This window comes from Schistocerca piceifrons, chromosome 11 (assembly GCF_021461385.2).
Source record: "Schistocerca piceifrons isolate TAMUIC-IGC-003096 chromosome 11, iqSchPice1.1, whole genome shotgun sequence".
Classification (NCBI taxonomy): domain Eukaryota; kingdom Metazoa; phylum Arthropoda; class Insecta; order Orthoptera; family Acrididae; genus Schistocerca; species Schistocerca piceifrons.
In genome coordinates, this window is record NC_060148.1 from 96,829,969 (window position 1) to 96,850,859 (window position 20,891).

The window sequence follows — 20,891 nt, forward strand, 5'->3', positions numbered from 1 at the left end:
TCAATAAACCAAGCTAGGAAACAAAACGCATTACAGGGGAAGGAGCGGAGAGAAGGTATGGTGGGGAGGGGAGATAAGCGGGTGGCCAGCTTGCCCCTGTGTGCACACAGAACACCTGTTTACTGCACACGTGCAAGTGCACCGCACATGTGCAGGATTCCTGCCCGCCCCTGCTGTAGAGGAACGGGAGGTTCCAAATGATTGGAAAAGAGCACAGGTAGTCCCAGTCTTCAAGAAGGGTCGTCGAGCAGATGCGCAAAACTATAGACCTATATCTCTGACGTCGATCTGTTGTAGAATTTTAGAACATGTTCTTTGCTCGAGTATCATGTCGTTTCTGGAAACCCAGAATCTACTCTGTAGCAATCAACATGAATTCCGGAAACAGCGATCGGATGAGACCCAACTCGCTTTATTTGTTCGTGAGACAAAGAAAATATTAGATACAGGCCACTTATCTTGACTTCCGGAACGCGTTCGATACAGTTCCGTACAGTCACCTGATAAAGTAAGAGCCAACGGAATATCAGACCAGCTGTATGGCTGGACTGAAGAGTTGTTAGCAAGCAGAACACAGCAATGGAGAGACGTCTACAGACGTTAAAGTAACCTCTGGCGTGCCACAGGGGAGTGTTATGGGACCACTGCTTTTCACAATATATGTAAATGACCTAGTAGATAGCGTCGGAAGTTTCGTGCGGCTTTTCGCGGATGATGCTGTAGTATACAGAGAAGTTGCAGCATTAGAAAATTGCAGCGAAATGCAGGAAGATCTGCAGCGGATAGGCACTTGGTGCAGGGAGTGGCAACTGACCCTTAACATAGACAAATGTATTGCGAATACATAGAAAGAAGGATCATTTATTGAATGATTATATGATAGCGGAACAAACACTGGTAGCAGTTACTTCTGTAAAATATCTGGGAGTATGCGTACGGAACGATTTCAAGTGGAATGATCATACAAAATTAATTGTTGGTAAGGCGGGTACCGGGTTGAGATTCCTTGGGACAGTCCTTAGAAAATGTAGTCCATCAACAAAGGAGGTGGCTTACAGAACACTCAGTGTAGCCACCTTTCAAGGTGGCTTACAGAAGACTCGTTCCACCTATACTTGAGTATTGCTCATCAGTGTGGGATCCGTACCAGGTCGGGTTGACAGAAGAGATACAGAAGATCCAAAGAAGAGCGGCGCGTTTCGTCACAGGGTTATTTGGTAAGCATGATAGCGTTACGGAGATGTTTAGCAAACTCAAGTGGCAGTGTAGCTTGCTGTCCAGGTTTCGAGAGGGTGCGTTTCTGGATGAGGTATCGAATATATTGCATCCCCCTACTTATACCTCCCGAGGAGATCACGAATGTAAAATTAGAGAGATTCGAGCGCGCAAGGAGGCTTTCCGGCAGTCGTTCTTCCCGCGAACCATACGCGACTGGAACAGGAAAGAGGGGGGGGGGGGGGGGGGGGGGGGTAATGGCAGTGGCACGTAAAGTGTCCTCCACCACACACAGTTGGGTGGCTTGCGGAGTATGAATGTAGATGTAGATGTCATAATAGTCGTAAAAGTTAGTGGCTCCTCGATGGAAACGCTCTCTCCTGTCACTGGCTGTTCGTTCCAGTTCAATGTAACAGTCCCGTCCTGTTCCCTTCACGACTTTTTCCCAGATCGTACTCTTCCTTTCTTTCCCAGCACTTTCCCTTCAGGAAAATGATGAAGGTGTTGTGTCTGATGACATGTCCAATAAATTTTCTTTTTATTCCATAATCTTTAATAATCTTCTCTCTTCTTTGACTTTCCTCGAGACTTCCAGGTCAGCTTTTCTTTCCGTCCATCCTCATTCCAGCAGTTTTAAGTCTATTTCTTTACAATCCACCCAGAGACCAGCTTCCACTTCCATTGAGCAGTGTACTCCATACAAATGATTTTGCAAAGAATTTTCTAACACCTGTATTCGTGTGTTTGCTGGTTAAAATGCTTTTCTTTGTCATACACTGCGTGATTCAAAGTGTCCGGACACCTGGCTGGAAATGACTTACAAGCTCGTGCCGCCCTCCATCCGTAATATTGGGATTCAATACGGTGTTGGCCCACACTTAGCCTTGATAACAGCTTCCACTCTCGCAGGCATACGTTCAATCAGGTGCTGGAAGAATTCTCGGGGAATGGCAGCCCATTCTTCACGGAGTGCTGCACTGAAGAGAGGTATCGAGTCGGTCGGTGAGGCCTGGCACGAAGTCGGCGTTCCAAAACATCCCAAAGGTGTTCTGTAGGTCAGGACTCTGTGCCGGTCAGTCCGTTACAGGGATGTTATTGTCGTGTAACCACTCCGCCACAGGCCGTGAATTATGAACAGGTGATCGATCGTGTTGAAAGATGCGATTGCCATCCCCGAATTGCTCTTCAACAGTGGAAAGCGAGAAGATGCTTAAAACATGAATGTAGGCCTGTGCTGTGATAGTGCCACACAAAATAACAGGGGGTGCAAGCCCCCTCCGTGAAAAACACGACCACACCATAACACCGCCGTCTCCGAATTTTACTGTTGGCACTACACACTCTGGCAGATGACGTTCACTGGGCATTCGCCATACCCACCCTCTGCCATCGGATCGACTCATTGTGTACTGTGATTTGTCACTCCACACAACGTTTTTCCACTGTTCAATTGTCCAATGTTTACGCTCCTTACACCAAGCGAGGCGTCGTTTGGCATTTACCGGCGTGATGTGGGGCTTATGAGCAGCCGCTCGACCATGAAACCCAAGTTTTCTCACCTCCTGCCTGTCACAGTACTTGCAGTGGATCCTGATGCAGTTTGGAATTCCTGTGTGATGGTCTGGATAGATGTCTGCCTATTACACATTACGACCCTCTTCAACTCTCGGCGTTGTCTGTAAGCCCACAGACGAGGTCGGCCTGTACGCTTTTGTGCTGCACGTGTCCCTTCACGTTTCCACTTCACTATCACATCGGGAACAGTGGACATAGGGATGTTTAGGAGTCTGGAAATCTCGCGTACAGACGTATTACACTAGTGACACCCAATCACCTGACCACATTCAAAGTCCATGAGTTCCGCAGAGCGCCCCATTCTGCTCTCTCGCGATGTCTAATGACTACTGAGGTCTCTGATATGGAGAACCTGGCAGTAGGTGGCAGCACAATGCACCTAATATGAAAAACGAGTGTTTTTTTAGATGTCCGGATACTTTTGATCACAACTTGTAAATGCCTACTTTTCGAATGCTATCTCTCATTTCCATTAAGCATCTGTTTTCCTCTGTGACTACACTACCGAGATAACAAAATAGTTTCACCTGCTCAGTTCTAACATCCACAAATTTTATGTTGCTTTTAACTGCTCCCATATTTTTCAGTTGCACCACAACTTTTGCTTTCTCTTTCCTCACCTTTCATTTCCATAGTTTAAGAGTGTGTGATAGGACTTGCAACTTTCTGTTCTTTTCTTTTCAAGCGTCTGCAATCATCGCGATGTCATCAGGAAATCTAATAATGGGCAGCTATATGTGCAACTACTCACAGAGGTCCACTATCGTATCAGAGCGAAACTTGGTAGACATGATTATGCATTAACGCGGAGCTGATTTAGACACGAAAAAAAAACTAGTCCTAATTTCAGCCCGAAGCTGCAAATATAGCACTGTACGGCAACTCATTGACGTCTCCCGTGCTCATATTGAACAAATTGTTCAAGCAGTGGTTGATAATACAATCAATATTATGCCTTTTCACTGATTTCACCTTTTCTACCCAAGTCCCATTCTTAGTCCATTGCACATGGAAACATTTGTATGTCTTTCTTGCATACACAGCGCCAGATTTGCACCTGGTGGCCAAAATTGGAACTAATTTTTTTTCGAGCAGAAGTCGGTGCCACATTAATGCATTAGAATATCTACTGAGATTTTCCTCCATGTGATAATTACAGCTGAGGTCTCTGTAAGTAGCTGCCCTCTAACTGTAACCACTAGGTACAACGTTTTCTTTCAGTGTTGGCTTTTATTCTCTTCGATCTGAATAGCTTCCTCAATAAACACGTCAAATAAATGTGGGAACAGAAGGCATCCGTATCTAACTCCTTTTCTAATCACGGCTTCTTCCTCTACGTTACTGATATCTACTTTTGTGCTTTGGTTTTGATACAGTTGATTAATCATTCTTCTGAAACTGCCAGACATATTAAAATTGCGTGCCGGAGCAAGACTCGAACTCGGGACCTTTGCCCTTCACAGCCAAGTGCTCTACCAACTGAGCTACCCAAGCACGACTCACGACCCGTCCTCACAGTTTTACTTCTGCCAGTACCTCGTCTCCTACCGTCCAAACTTCACAAAGCTCTTCTGCGAACCTTGCAGGACTAGCACTCATGGAAGAAAGGATACTGCGGAGACATGGCTTAGCCACTGCCTAGGGGATGTTTCCAGAATGAGATTTTCACTCTGCAGCGGAGTGTGCGCTGATATAAAACTTCTTGACAGATTAAAACTGTGTGCCCGACCGAGACTCGAACTCGGGCAACGGTCCCGATTTCGAGTCTCGGTCTGGCACACAGTTTTAATCTGTCAAGGAGTTTTATATCAGCGCACACTCCGCTGCAGAGTGAAAATCTCATTCTGTAATCATTCTTCTGTTCTTACAAGGAGTCCTATTTCTTTCATAGTTGTAAAGAAAGGGTTCGATCTCACATTGTCAAATTTTTTTTCCTAAGTTAATGAAGGTAAGTTCTATTCATATCCATCTTCCTCGCCAATAGCATGCACAAGGCCAAAATTGCTTCTCTTTGTCCTCTGCCTTCTCTAAATTCACACGACTTCTCCAATATACTTACCTACTTCTCGTTTAACGCTGCTTTCAACTACATTAATGACTATTTTGTATCCATGTGATATCATTGACAGTGTTCTATAATAGGTGCTGTCAACTACCTGTCGTATTTTAGGTATGCTAATGGTTCTGCATTGTGTGAAGTCTTGTCTCATGATTCCCCTTTCGTAGCAGCCATTTATTACTCTGGATAATGTCTTTCATGTTGATGCCTAAATTTTTCAGCTATTCTGTAGAAATGTCATCCACACCAGTTGCTTTCCCTTTCTTTGAGACTCCAGAGGGGATGTTCAAATTGATGTCTCATGATTGGAGGATCCTGCATTTCTCTTTCACTCTCAATGATGTCTTCAACTAGACTACTTTCATTCTTGCAGCCCTTATCATCGTACAGTTCTTCTACATATGCTACTTTCCAATGAGTGTATTTCTCATCATCGACTAACAGTAACAAATTAAGAAGTGGATAAAGCTAAGCCGGCCGCAGTGGCCGAGCGGTTCTAGGCGCTTCAGTCCGGAACCGCGCGACTGCTACGGTCGCAGGTTCGAATCCTGCATCGGGCATGGATGTGTGTTATGTACTTAGGTTAGTTAGGTTTGAATAGTTCTAAGTTCTAGGGGACTGATGACCTCAGATGTTAAGTCCCATAGTGCTCAGAGCCATTTGAAACATTCTTGATAAAGCTAAAGAGGATTAAACGAGGTAAATAAACACAACTTTCACACACTTATTTACGAATGTGTGTAATGGAATTTGGTTGAAATGAACAGGTCGAACATTTAAATTGAACATTTACCTATAAGTTCAGTGAGCTGTCGAATCTCACTGATTTTACATTCGTGATCTCCTCGGGAGGTATAAGTAGCGGGAAGCAATATATTCGATACCTCATCCAGAAACGCATCCTCTCGAAACCTGGACAGCAAGCTACACCGCGATGCAGAGCGCCTCTCTTGCAGAGTCTGCCACTTGAGTTTGCTAAACATCTCCGTAACGCTATCGCGCTTACCAAATAACCCTGTGATGAAACGCGCCGCTCTTCTTTGGATCTTCTCTATCTCCTCTGTCAACCCGACCTGGTACGGATCCCACACTGGTGAGCAATACTCAAGTATAGGTGGAACGAGTCTTTTGTAAGCCACCTTGAAAGGTGGCTACACTGAGCCACAGCGCCAGAGATTGCGCCAAAGCCGCCACCACTGGCAGTGCTTGTCGAGAACTCGTAGTAGTGTGCTTGCTGAGATGTCGTAGTGAAAAGTTCTTGTCGAGAAGTCGTAGTGGAGAGTGCTTGTTCCATGTTTTATGCAGTTGTTTGATGGGATAGACAGCAGATGTTGTTCTAATGGAGATATTGTAATGATCAGAGTGCTTTTCGTCAATATATATGAAGGTAAAATATTCCCTGTTTTTTCAGTATTTCAGTGTCTTAAATAATGCGTCATTACAGGTTCAGTCAACAAAGCACCTGGCTTGTGTTCTTGTATTAGAGTGTAATTCAGGTTTCCTTACGCAATTATAGTATTTCTTTTTTTTTAATTACTTCAGTATAAATGGTATTTAAAATTTCTTGTCTTGTTGAAGAAGAACCGTGCCAGATGTGTACGTTGAATCACACTCCCACACACAGAACAATTACACTTGTGTTTTGGTTTCGTAGATTTTATAGTTGCTGGGGACTTAATTAATTAATTGTGTTAACGGAAAATTTCATTCCATTCTTTGTTGTTATTCTATGCAGTCAGATTGCGTACTAAAACTTGTCGGGGCCAACCGTTTACGAGACTTCGTAATCGGACAGACAGCTACTAAAAAAAATATTTGCATTCATAATATATAATTAAGCCCCCATGCAACCTCCTTCGTTGATGGACTTTATTTTCTAAGGACTCTCCAAATGAATCTGAACCTGGCACCCGCCTTACCAACAATTAATTTTATATGATCATTCCGCTTCAAATCGTTCCGTACGTATACTCCCAGGTATTTTACAGAAGTAACTGCTACCAGTGTTTGTTCCCTATCATATAATCATACAATAAAGGATGACGACGTTGATTCTGTTTCAATGAAGACAGGCCTAAATTATTTGGATTTTCAGAAAAACAGAAGAAGAAATCTCTACAATTTGGCAAACGTAGTGACAAACATTTTTCTACGTATTGCTGAAACAGAACAAAAACAGCCGAGGAAATTTGTAACGAAGCTATAATTGTGTCTCACAAATAAGCGCTAGGTCAGCCCATCTGTTTGGTCGGCTGGTGTGGCCGTGCGGTTCTAGGCGCTTCAGTCTGGAACCGCGTGACCGCTACGGCCGCAGGTTCGAATCCTGCCTCGGGCATGGATGTGTGTGATGTCCTTAGGTTAGTTACGTTTAATTAGTTCTAAGTTCTAGGCGACTGATGACCTCAGAAGTTAAGCCGCATAGTGCTCACAACCATTTGAACCATCTGTTTGATAGATGAATTTAAGAAAAATTTGTGGTAAGTTCTATGGGACCAAACTGCTTAGGTGATCGGTCCCGAAGCTTACACTCTACTAATCTAACTTAAGCTAACTCACGATAAGGACAACACACACTCCGATGCCCGAGGAAGGACTCGAACCTCCGACGAGGAGAGCCGCACAAGCCGAGACAAGGCGTCCAGGTCCGCGCGGGTGCCCCGTCAGTGAGATGATGGTTCAAATGGCTCTGAGCACTATGGGACTTAACATCTCAGGTCATCAGTCCCCTAGAACTTAGAACTACTTAAACCTAACTAACCTAACGACATCACACACATCCATGCCCGAGGCAGGATTCGAACCTGCGACCGTAGTGGTCTTGCGGTTCCAGACTGCAGCGCCTTTAACCGCACGGCCACTTCGGCCGGCGAGTGAGATGAATTTAAGTCCACTGTTACATCACAGTCTTGTATTTAACTGGGGTACAGCTTCGTGAAATTTTCTGTATTCTGAATACGTCACTGCACATAAAAACTTTATTCCTACCAAAATTAAGCGATAAAGGTTACAAAATACCACTTGCGTGAAAATAAAATGTTGGAATACCTATTTGTGTATGTTACGAAAAGTGCTAACGAGGGAACCTCCCCATCGCACCCTCCTCAGATTTAGTTGGCACAGTGGATAGGCCTTGAAGAACTGAACACAGATCAATCGAGAAAACAGGAAGAAGTTGTGTGGAACTATGAAAAAAATAAGCAAAATATACAAACTGAGTAGTCTATGTGCAAGAAAGGCAACATCAAGGATAGTGTGAGCTCAGCAGCGCCGTGGTCCCGTGGTTAGGAACTGGATTCCTAGTAGATAGGGAATGAGTTGGGTCACATTCACGACCCTAACCTCACCTGCAAGTCACACATGAAAAATAAATCAGTAGTACAGCAGATACAAGAATATGGCGAGATCTGGTGTCTCATATAAAGGAAGATCTTGAACTGCCTATGGATGGATAGAGGGCTGGAACTGACGTGGTTAGCGTGAGCAGCTGCGGAACGAGAGGTCCTTGGTTCAAATCTTCCCTTGACTGAAAAGTTTAATTTTTTTTATTTTCAGATAATTATCAAAGTTCAGGCACTCACACGCAATTAACTTCGCTCTCCAAAATTCCAGGACATGTTCAGCTTTGCTTGGACATATGCAGGATTTGACGGTTTACACCCGGAAAAAATTGAAAACGTTAAAAACATATGTTTTGACAGAGCACAGGGAAAACTGTGCGACTGTGAAACTGTTGCATTCATTTGTTGCAGTTTATGTGACAAACTCTTATGTTTTCATCACTTTTTTGGGAGCGATTATCACATCCACAAGAAAACCTAAATCGGGCGAGGTAGAAGAATTTTTTTACCCATTCGCCAAGTGTACAAGTTAGGTGGGTCGACAACATATTCCTGTCACGTGACGCACACGCCGTCACCAGTGTCGTATAGAATATATCAGACGTGTTTTCCTGTGGAGGAATCGGTTGACCTATGACCTTGCGATCAATTAATTTTCGGTTCCCATTGCAGAGGCAGGTTCTATCGTCTACTAACAGCGCGGTTTTGCGGTGTTGTCGCAAAAGACAGACCCTAAACTTATTACAGTGAACAGAGACGTCAATGAACGAACGGACAGATCATAACTTTGCGAAATAAAGAAAGTAAACTTTTGACTCGAGGGAAGACTTGAACCAAGGACTTCTCGTTCCGCAACTGCTCACGCTAACTACTTTTTTTCCCATTATTGATCGTTTTGTTTGGTCGTTGCGGACGTCGCAAGACATCCTGTTCAAGTTCGGTGGTTGATCCTTCCACTCAGTTTTTTATTACAGAGGCCAACCGGCTCTCTGACCGAACACGCTGAGCTACCGTGCCGGCGTACCACGGGACCACGGCGCTCCTCATTTTATACTATCCTTGATGATGCCTATCTTGCGCATGGACTGCTCAGTTTCTATATTTTGCTTATTTTTTTCATAGTTCCACACAACTTCTTCCTGTTTTCTCGATTGATCTGTGTTCAGTTTTCAAGGCCTATCCACTGTGCCAACACATAACTAAATCTGAGGAGGGTGCGATGGGGAGGTTCCCTTGAAAGAGTGCTACAACACTGCTCATTTTTACGGTAAGTCAGTTACAGACGCCATTTTTGAAACACTACCGCTGAGCTAGAATCTGTCGCTGGAAACGGAAACTGCGTGCGGACACGCAGGAAGCGCAACTAACGTTTCGCGTTGGCAACGTTGCACTCGACTGAGAGGAAAGAATGGGTCATTAGTTTCTGGACCGAGTCTCGTGTTGGCTACTGGCCCCAGAGAACACGAGGTCCTATCAGCTTCCTCGGCGAGTTCGGCCCCTGATGACGCAACCGTTGCCGGCTGGCGTGACCGGCGAGACGCCATCGGCCCAGCCGTTGCATCAGCCGACCGTCTCCCCCCCCCCCCCTTGACCCCCCACCCCCACCATGATAATGCTCCCGTCTCCAGGGAAGACACTCCGGCCCACTCAGCTGGCCGTGCGGTCAGTTTTATTGTCCGCCTTCCCCCTTCGTGGCCAGCACGCCCAACTGGTGTGATCCGGTACTGCCTTGCTCCCGGTCTCTCTAATCGACCACCTGCCTCTTCAACTCTGAGCACTCTTCTTGCACCTCCTATCTGATCCACGGCTGACCATCGAAACTGCACGAAGCACCGCATCTGATAACAAGTAACGAAATTTCAGTTACAGTGCCGGAAAAGAAAACATAACATCTCAAGGACAAACTTTCACAAGCTGCGACATCGTCGCGAAAAAACACAGTGACCCGTATATGTAATAAGTTTCCTTTAATTTCCGTCTATGGCCACAATTTTGTTCTGTTTGACAGATTACCGGCTTCGGTCTTTAATGACCATCGTCAGATCTGTCCCATAAAATCAAAGTCCTAATGCACTGCAGCCATAGTGGCATAGTCAACTATTAAATACGGAATCAGCATCGTCAAATACATACAAATCACATCACATGCACAACTCATGTTGTCAGTAAAGCTAAACAGTTGTTTGACGATGCTCGTGCTGATTCTGCATTTAACATTTGACGATGCCACTATGGCTGCAGTGCATTAGGACTTTGATTTTATGAGACAGATCTGATGATTGTCATTAAAGGCCGAAACCGGTAATCTGTCAAACAGAATAAAATTGTGTCCATAGACTAAAGGAAACTTATCAAGGACAGACTCTCGTATTGCTGACAGGCAGATCATCGTTGTATAATAACAAATTCACACGAAATGAAACACACACATCACACTAAAGGGTGTCCAAAAAGTCGCATCACCATACAGCAGTGGTTCCCTATATTTCCGAAGTTTTTACCCTTGAATGCAATCTGATAGGAGCTAGTACCCATCCAGGTCCGGATCTCGGGGTGAGGGGGTGGGGGGGGTGGGGGCAAACTGGGGTATACAGGGTGAGTCACCTAACGTTACCTCTGGATATATTTCGTAAACCACATGAAATACTGACGAACCGATTCCACAGACCGAACGTGAGGAGAGGGGCTAGTGTAATTGTTTAATACAAACCATACAAAAATGCACGGAAGTATGTTTTTTAACACAAACCTACGTTTTTTTTTAAATGGAACCCCGTTAGTTTTGTTAGCACATCTGAACATATAAACAAATACGTAATCAGTGCCGTTTGTTGCATTGTAAAATGTTAATTACATCCGGAGATATTGTAACCTAAAGTTGACGCTTGAGTACCACTCCTCCGCTGTTCTATCGTATGTATCGGAGAGCACCGAATTACGTAGGGATCCAAAGGGAACGGTGATGGACCTTAGGTACAGAAGAGACTGGAACAGCACATTACGTCCACATGCTAACACCTTTTTATTTGTCTTTTTCACTGACGCACATGTACATTACCATAAGGGGTGAGGTGCACGTACACACGTGGTTTCCGTTTTCAATTACGGAGTGGAGTAGAGTGTGTCCCGACATGTCAGGCCAATAGATGTTCAATCATTTGCTGCACACAATTGCAATCTCTGGCGTAATGAATGTCGTACACGCCGCAGTACATCTGGTGTAATGTCGCCGCAGGCTGCCACAATACGTTGTTTCGTATCCTCTGGGGTTGTAGGCACATCACGGTACACATTCTCCTTTAACGTACCCCACAGAAAGAAATCCAGAGGTGTAAGATCAGGAGAACGGGCTGGCCAATTTATGCGTCCTCCACGTCCTATGAAACGCCCGTCGAATGTGTACCTCACCCCTCATGGTAATGTACACCTGCGTCAGTGAAAAAGACAAATAAAAAGGTGGTAGCATGTGGACGTAATGTGCTGTTCCAGTCTCTTCTGTACGTAAGGTCCATCACCGTTCCCTTTGGATCCCTACGTAATTCGGTGCTTTCCGATACACACGATCGAACAGCGGAGGAGTGGTACTCAAGCGTCAACTTTAGGTTACAATATCTCCGGATGTAATTAACATTTTACAATGCAACAAACGGCACTGATTACGTATTTGTTTGTATGTTCAGATGTGCTAACAAAACTATCGGGGTTCCATTTAAAAGAAACGTAGGTTTGTGTTGAAAAACATATTTCCTTGCATTTTTTTATAGTTTGTATTAACCAATTACACTAGCCCCTCTCCTCACGATCGGTCTGTGGAATCGGTTCGTCAGTATTTGATGTGGTTTACGAAATATATCCAGCGGTAACGTTCGGTGACTCACCCTGTATAGCCCAGGCGGCAATTTCAGGGGGCGCCAAATTAATACTCTTGCAGAAAAAAAGTCTTGTTTCACAAAGAGCCTAGGATCCAGCGCACGTTGCCCTATTGATTATTCATATGATTTTGGAACGCATTCCTGTTGGCTGTTGAACATTTATGAACACATCCTAAGTTGATTTCTGAACGAATTATAAGTTGATTTTTGAAAGCGTGCATAGTGCACGTGGTGTCTCTGCCAGGGGAATCCCCGTCGCATCTGGAAATGAGAAACTTTGCCACAGACAAAAGGGGACAAGGCTATACGAGCTGAGCCGGATAATCCCGAACAGGTTAATGGCAAACCCTGTTTGTTTATGTGGTTGACTGCGTGTGCGAATGTTATAATTACTAGCGAAATCCGATTCAGACCACCAGAGTGGAAAAAAACGGCTGACGGGAATAACAGGTAAGAAAGATTACATATTATCCTCTCGGCATATCCAACAAAATGAAATTTTGACGGAAAATTTTTGCTATATCGCTACACGCCAGTTGTGTAGTCCCTGGTTAGCAGTAATAATGCCTAACCGGAGAATTATATCGCTCTATCGCTTGCGCCTTTGTGCTGCATGGTGTGTGGGGTTGGTGTGGTTAAATCGGATGTGGCATGTTAATGTGAAGGGGTGGCCGGATGCCTTTCCTGCCGCCACCCCGTACCCCCCGGGACGGAATTAGTGTACCCCAACTGTATGCGTCAAGTGGAAATCATGGAAAGGTGCGGATGTGTTGCAAATGTCTGCGAGTCGTGTAATGGAGGCGGGACGTGGGGACCAGCCCGGTATTCACCTAGAAGGATGTGGAAAACCGCCTAAAAACCACATCCAGGCTGGCCTGCACGCCGGTCGTCGTCGTTAATCCGGATTCGATCCGGGGCCGGCGCGCCTACCCGACTCCAGGAAGCAGCGCGTTAACGCTCTTGGCTAACCTGGCGGGTCTTAATGCCTAACCGGACAATATACGCGGGACAACAGAACCGGTGGTTCTGGCAGGGCTAGCTGAGTTAACGAGAGAATAAATTTTCACAGTGGCAGGAATAGCTATTGAATTAGTAGTGAGAAGATTGTTTTTTAGAACGAGGAAGGGAAGAAACGGGTACATTACACAGATTCTATTGAAGAATACGACGATTCCAAACTTATATAAAATAATTCGTACAACTAATACTTTTCGATCTCACACTTGAAAAACTGAAGCGTATGAATGAAATGTGAAACTCTTTCCTAACATAAAACTTTTTGATTGTAGCAGACTTAATAGGCATTTGATGTTGGTACTTCGTGAATAATATTCTGGTGTATTATTTACGAAAAATTAGGTTGATAAGAACGACCATTTGTGCTAAAACAGTCTCGCTTATTTGGCATGTGTTACGACTGGTGCAATACTTGGAAGGCCCATTTCGTTTTATCTAGGAGACAGTCACAAAATAGACGTAATCAAATCGAGAAACCAGACCGATCTTGGGTACTTTTCGTATTAACAGCTTTTTCAGTATTAGACAACGACAAGTTGACCTGTCTTGTGACAAAACTTTTGATGGACTTTAATGAGGCAATAGATTCTTTCGCAGAAAGGCAAGCACACCGCGTAGAGCTGTAGAAAGATTAGAGAGCAAAACATGTTGGGACCTAAGGGTTGAAGGAATGTGTACTGTCTTGCTTGTCTCTTGTCTTTACAGGTTTCATGTTTTCTATATTTAATTTTATCTTCCCTGCATAATGCAGCCTCCATTTTATGCACAAAAATGGCTTCCTCTCATGTTAAATCAGTGTCCGGAGGTAAAATAGTCCCCCATTCGGATCTCCGGGGGGAGGGGGGGGGGGGGGGGGACAACTTGAAAGGAGGCAAAAAATCAAAACGAGAATTGGTACCTGGAATGTCAGAACTCTGCTACAAGCAGGAAAACTAGAAAACCTTAAAAGAGAGATGGAAAAAAATCATATGGACCTCGTAGGAGTTGCTTAGGTAAGATGAAATGGACATGGAGACTCGCAGTCAGATGAATATGTATTCTACCACTCAGGAAGAGAAGTAAAAGGAATTAATGGAGTAGGAATGATCATGACAAAGAAATTGGCTAAATGTGTGGAATATGTAGACTATGCAAATGACCGGGTTATTGGTGTAAGGCTGAAAGGAGCACAAAAAGATTTACTGATTGTCCAGGTGTATATGCCAACTTCAGAACATGATGACCAAATTGTAGAGGAAACGTGCAATGTAATAGAGAGAATAATGGACGAAAATAAAAAATGCTGCAAAATAGCAATGGGAGACTGGAACGCCATTGTGGGAGAAGAGAAAGAGGGAAACATAGTAGGCAGTCATGGTCTTGGAAAGAGAAATGACAGAGGTGAATGGTTAATTGACTTCTGCAGGGAAAGGCAGCTGATAGCGGCAAACATATGGTTCTAGAACCACAAGAGGAGGCTCTACAGTTGGAAATCACCAGGGGACAAATACAGAAGCCAAATCTATTCTGTACTGGTAGAAGAAAGATACAGGAATGGAATCAAGAAGGTGCACACATTACCAGGTGCAGATACGAGGGCTATCCACAAAGTACATTGCGTTTTGGAATTAAAAATAAATAAAGTAATGGAAATTTTTTATTATTATATACAGATGAAAGCCACACTTAAATACTACTTTTCTACATAGTTTCCATTTAAACGAGCTCGGAAATTCTTTCGTCGTAAAATTCGGCCGCCTGCGCCTTCAACCACGTGGTTACCTCTTCTTGAAGCTGTGCGTCGTCATCAAAACGCTGCACAGCCAACCACTTCTTCATTGCTGGGAATAAGTGGAAGCCGCTCGTTGCCAGGTCGGGACTGTACGGCGGATGGGGAAACAACTCCCACTTACAAGATTCGAGAACTTCACGAGTGGCATTTGCCGTGTTGGCCCGGGCGTTGTCGTGAATCGGCAAGATCTTTGACCCCAACAGTCCCCTGCGCTTGTTTTGTATTGCTCTTCTGAGGTTGTGCAGAGTTTGGCAATACCTTTGAGAGTTAATTGTGGTGCCTCTTTCCAGGAAATCCACAAAAATCACACCTTTTCTGTCCCAAAAGAGGTAACCACGTGGTTGAACGCGCAGGCGGCCGAATTTTACGACGAAGGAATTTCCAACCTTGTCCATCGCTACGATAAGTGCCTTAATTTAAATGGCAACTATGTAGAAAAGTAGTATTTAAGTGTGGCTTTCATCTGTATACAATGAAAAAATTTTCCAATACTTTACTTATTTTTAATTCCAAAACGTAATGTACTTTGTGGATAGCCCTCGTATTAATAGTGACCACAACTTACTTATGGCAGAAATAGAAATAAGAATGAAAAAACTGAAGAAGGCGACCATGGTGAAGACGTGGGATTTAGAGAAGATAAGATCCGACAAAGAACAAATTACAGAAATGCTGTCTCGGGACTTTCTAAACACATTAGGAGACAAAGAAGCACCTGATAATGCCAACGAGTACTGGAATATGCTGAAAGAAGGAATCATTAAAGCAGGACAGCAAAATATAGGATATGTAAAAGGGAAAAGGTAAAAAAAACCATGGGTCACACAAGCAATGATTTCCAAGATGGAGGAGAGAAGAAAATTGAGAAACAAGAACACTGAAGATGCAAGAAAGATATACCGAAGGTTAAATAATGAACTGCGAAGAGAAACAGAGCAGGCTAGGAAAAAATGGCTAAAAGAGGAATGTGATGAAATTGAACTGGACAGGAAGGGAAGATAGGACTTACTATACAACAGAGTAAAGACTATGACATGGGAACAGCAGGAAGTGCTACTACGGAAATTTTGAGTAAAGACGAAGAGATAGTGTACAAAGATCGTGACGATGTCCTTCAGAGATGGGAAGAATATATAAAAGAGCTATATGACACAAACAGCAAACCAGAAACTCTGGAACTTGAATCACACAACAGTGTAAGTGATGAAGAGAAAGGACCGACCATCATAATGGAAGAAGTAAAGTCTGCCATTGCTGCAATGAAAAATGGCAAAGCAGTTGGTTGGTTGGTTGGTTTTGGGGAAGGAGACCAGACAGCGTGGTCATCGGTCTCATCGGATTAGGGAAGGATGTCGGCCGTGCCCTTTCAGAGGAACCATCCCGGCATTTGCCTGGAGCGATTTAGGGAAATCACGGAAAACCTAAATCAGGATGGCCGGACGCGGGATTGAACCGTCGTCCTCCCGAATGCGAGTCCAGTGTCTAACCACTGCGCCACCCCGCTCGGTGGCAAAGCAGTAGGTACAGATACAATACCGGGAGAAATACTAAAATGCTTGAACCACAATGGAATAAGAGAAATATTGAGGTTATGTAATAAAATATATGACAGTGGTGAATGGCCTGAGGACTTTTTGACAACAGTAATGATTCCATTACCGAAAAAACAAGGAACCAAGAAATGCAGCGAGCACAGGACAATCAGCCTCATTTCACATGCAGCCAAAGTGATGTTAAGAATAATTAATAAAAGACTTGAAAAAGTAATGGAGGAGAATCTTGGCGAGGAGCAGTTTGGCTTTAGACGGAATACGGGCACCAGAGATGCAATAGGGCTCCTACGAATCTTGGGAGAAAGGTTTATTGAAAAAGGAAGAGACCTATATATGTGCTTCATCGATCTAGAAAAGGCATAGGCATTTGACAATGTGGTTTCGGACAAGCTGGCGACTATAATGAGGGAAAAGAGAGTGGACTGGAAAACCAGAAGACTTATAAACTCATTATATCTTAATCAAAAAGTTTCAATCAAAGTCAGACGACAAAGTACAAACTGGATCAGAATAGGAAAAGGAGTAAGACAAGGATGCTGTTTATCACCTACTCTTTTCAACCTCTACTTGGAAAATACACTCCTGGAAATTGAAATAAGAACACCGTGAATTCATTGTCCCAGGAAGGGGAAACTTTATTGACACATTCCTGGGGTCAGATACATCACATGATCACACTGACAGAACCACAGGCACATAGACACAGGCAACAGAGCATGCACAATGTCGGCACTAGTACAGTGTATATCCACCTTTCGCAGCAATGCAGGCTGCTATTCTCCCATGGAGACGATCGTAGAGATGCTGGATGTAGTCCTGTGGAACGGCTTGCCATGCCATTTCCACCTGGCGCCTCAGTTGGACCAGCGTTCGTGCTGGACGTGCAGACCACGTGAGACGACGCTTCATCCAGTCCCAAACATGCTCAATGGGGGACAGATCCAGAGATCTTGCTGGCCAGGGTAGTTGACTTACACCTTCTAGAGCACGTTGGGTGGCACGGGATACATGCGGACGTGCATTGTCCTGTTGGAACAGCAAGTTCCCTTGCCGGTCTAGGAATGGTAGAACGATGGGTTCGATGACGGTTTGGATGTACCGTGCACTATTCAGTGTCCCCTCGACGATCACCAGTGGTGTACGGCCAGTGTAGGAGATCGCACCCCACACCATGATGCCGGGTGTTGGCCCTGGTGCCTCGGTCGTATGCAGTCCTGATTGTGGCGCTCACCTGCACGGCGCCAAACACGCATACGACCATCATTGGCACCAAGGCAGAAGCGACTCTCATCGCTGAAGACGACACGTCTCCATTCGTCCCTCCATTCACGCCTGTCGCGACACCACTGGAGGCGGGCTGCACGATGTTGGGGCGTGAGCGGAAGACGGCCTAACGGTGTGCGGGACCGTAGCCCAGCTTCATGGAGACGGTTGCGAATGGTCCTCGCCGATACCCCAGGAGCAACAGTGTCCCTAATTTGCTGGGAAGTGGCGGTGCGGTCCCCTACGGCACTGCGTAGGATCCTACGGTCTTGGCGTGCATCCGTGCGTCGCTGCGGTCCGGTCCCTGGTCGACGGGCACGTGCACCTTCCGCCGAAAACTGGCGACAACATCGATGTACTGTGGAGACCTCACGTCCCACGTGTTGAGCAATTCGGCGGTACGTCCACCCGGCCTCCCGCATGCCCACTATACGCCCTCGCTCAAAGTCCGTCAACTGCACATACGGTTCACGTCCACGCTGTCGCGGCATGCTACCAGTGTTAAAGACTGCGATGGAGCTCCGTATGCCACGGCAAACTGGCTGACACTGATGGCGGCGGTGCACAAATGCTGCGCAGCTAGCGCCATTCGACGGTCAACACCGCGGTTCCTGGTGTGTCCGCTGTGCCGTGCGTGTGATCATTGCTTGTACAGCCCTCTCGCAGTGTCCGGAGCAAGTATGATGGGTCTGACACACCGGTGTCAATGTGTTCTTTTTTCCATTTCCAGGAGTGTATGATTGACCAATGCACATTAGATGACAAAGGAGTAGAAATTGGAGGAAGAAGAGTAGCGTGTTTGAGATTTGCTGATGACATGGTTCTTCTAGCCACAGGGGAAAAAGAATTACAGGATTTGGTGGACACCATTGCAACTAACGGAAAAAAAATATGGAATGAAAATTAACACAAATAAAACAAAAGTATTGGCACTAGGAGGAAATAAGGAAATAAAAATTATGCTGAATGGAGAAACACTAGAACAGGTGCAAAATTTTAAGTATCTTGGAAGCAAGATAGACACCGACTGGAAGTACACCACAGAAATTAAAACATGGATAGCAATGGCAAAAGAGGCGTTTTATAAGAAAAGGAGAATTTTCTGCAGCGGTCTGGACAGAGAACTCTGGAAGAGACTCATAAAATGTCTTGTGTGGAGTGTTCTTCTACATGGCGCTGAAACATGGACTATGAGGAAGAAAGACATAGAAAGGCTGGATGCTTTTGAGATCTGGACATGACGGAGGATGGAAAGAATAAGTTGGATGGACAGAGTAAAAAATGAAGAGGTACTGAGAATAGTGGGAGAGAAAAGACAGTTACTAGATGTAATAAAGAGAAGAAAAAGAAATTGGATTGGGCATATATTAAGAAAGAATGACGGACTGATAAAAACAGTTTTAGAAGGTTATGTAGAAGGGAAAAGGAAGCGAGGAAGGAAGAGATTCCAGATACTGGATGACATGATGGACGGTACAACATACAGCAGCCTTAAGAAGGAAGCAATGGATCGCAGAAAATGGAGAGGCAAAGGACGTGCTAATATAGCAGGTAACTGATGATGAACATAAAAGAGAAAGTTATTAGCTAATAGGCAATAAAGACTGCAAATTTTCTGAACAGTTCTTACTCTTCCGGTCACAAATAATGTCAGCCAGTATTAACTGCGAGTTTTTTAAAACAGGAGAGGGAATAGGATATCAAATCGGCCGGCAGGGAGCAGGAGAGACATTACAGAACAATTTAATTTCCACTGTCCTGAATATGCGTTTGATGGCTTCCATTACACTGTATATACATTTGAATCTCTGAGAGCAAAATACAGCGACGTGCAATAGAAGAATGCTATGTGAAGAGGTGTGCCACTGTACTTTGGCCCACTTAAGAACGAAATGTGCCTCACATTTCCTCGAACATATATGTTTTATATGTCTACATCTACATATCTACACATATACTCCGCTAGCCACCGAGCGGTGTGTGGCGGAGGGCACAATTCGCCCGAAAGTCATATTTCCCCCCCCCCCCTCCTCCCCCCTCCCCCTCCTCCCCCCCCCCCCCCCTTGTTCCACTCGCTCGTCGCGCGACGGAAAAACGACTGTCTGAACGCCTCAGTACGAGCTCTAATTTCCCTTATCTTTGAATGGTAATCATTACGCGATTTGAAAGTTGATGGTAATAAGATATGCCCTACATCCTCGGCGAAGATTGGATTTCGGAATTTAGTGAGCAGCCCCTTCTGTTTAGCGCGTCGTCTGTCTGCAAGTGTGTCCCACTTCAAACTTTCTATGAGATTTGTAACGCTCCCGCGATGGCTAAATGTACCAGTCAAGAATCTTGCCGCTCTTCTTTGGACCTTCTCAATCTCTTGAATCAGACCCAACTGGTAAGGGTCCCATTCAGACGAACAATAAGACTGGACGAACTAACGTATTGTAGGCTATTTCCGTTGTTGAAGGACTGCATCGCTTCAGGATTCTACCAATAAACCGCAATCTAGAGTTCACCTTACCCGTTACTTGTGTAATCTGATCATTCCATTTCAGATCATTTCGAATAGTCACACCCAGATATTTGACGGATGTTACCGCTTCCAAAGACTGATCATTTATTTTGTACTCTTACATTAATGGGGATTTTCGCCTTGTTATACACAGTAGGCTACACTTACTAATATTGAGAGATGACTGCCAGTCATTACACCACGCATTTATTTTCTGCAAATCCTCATTGATTTGTTCACAACTTTCGTGTGATACTACTTTCCTGTAGACTACAGCATCATCGGCAAACAGTCTAAGGCCGGTGTCAATACCATCAAACTCTTCCGAAAGATGTGCCCTACAAAAGAACATAAGTTTGAAAATTCGTTTTTTTTTTAATTTTTGAGTCTTATCTCAAAAAGGGGAAGGGAGTGGGGGTGGCTCCACTATCAAGTTTTTGTCCGGAAATATCGAAGATCCAGGACTGCCCCCCTCCCCCTCGCCAGCCACAACTAAGCTTTAAAATAATAAATATTTTTCTTCGCAGACTTTTATTTTTGAAGGTAATAGGTAGTTTTTGTGGGTGTTTCATTAAACCACAAACTAATGAGGCAATTTGTGAGTTGGCACTGTTTATTTCTAACAACCTCTTTTTATAGAATGGAAACGGAAATGAAGTTCCACACGTCTTGACAGAGCGTAGAGGAACGATGCGAAAGGCCCGCATCGCCGTACTAGGCAAGGT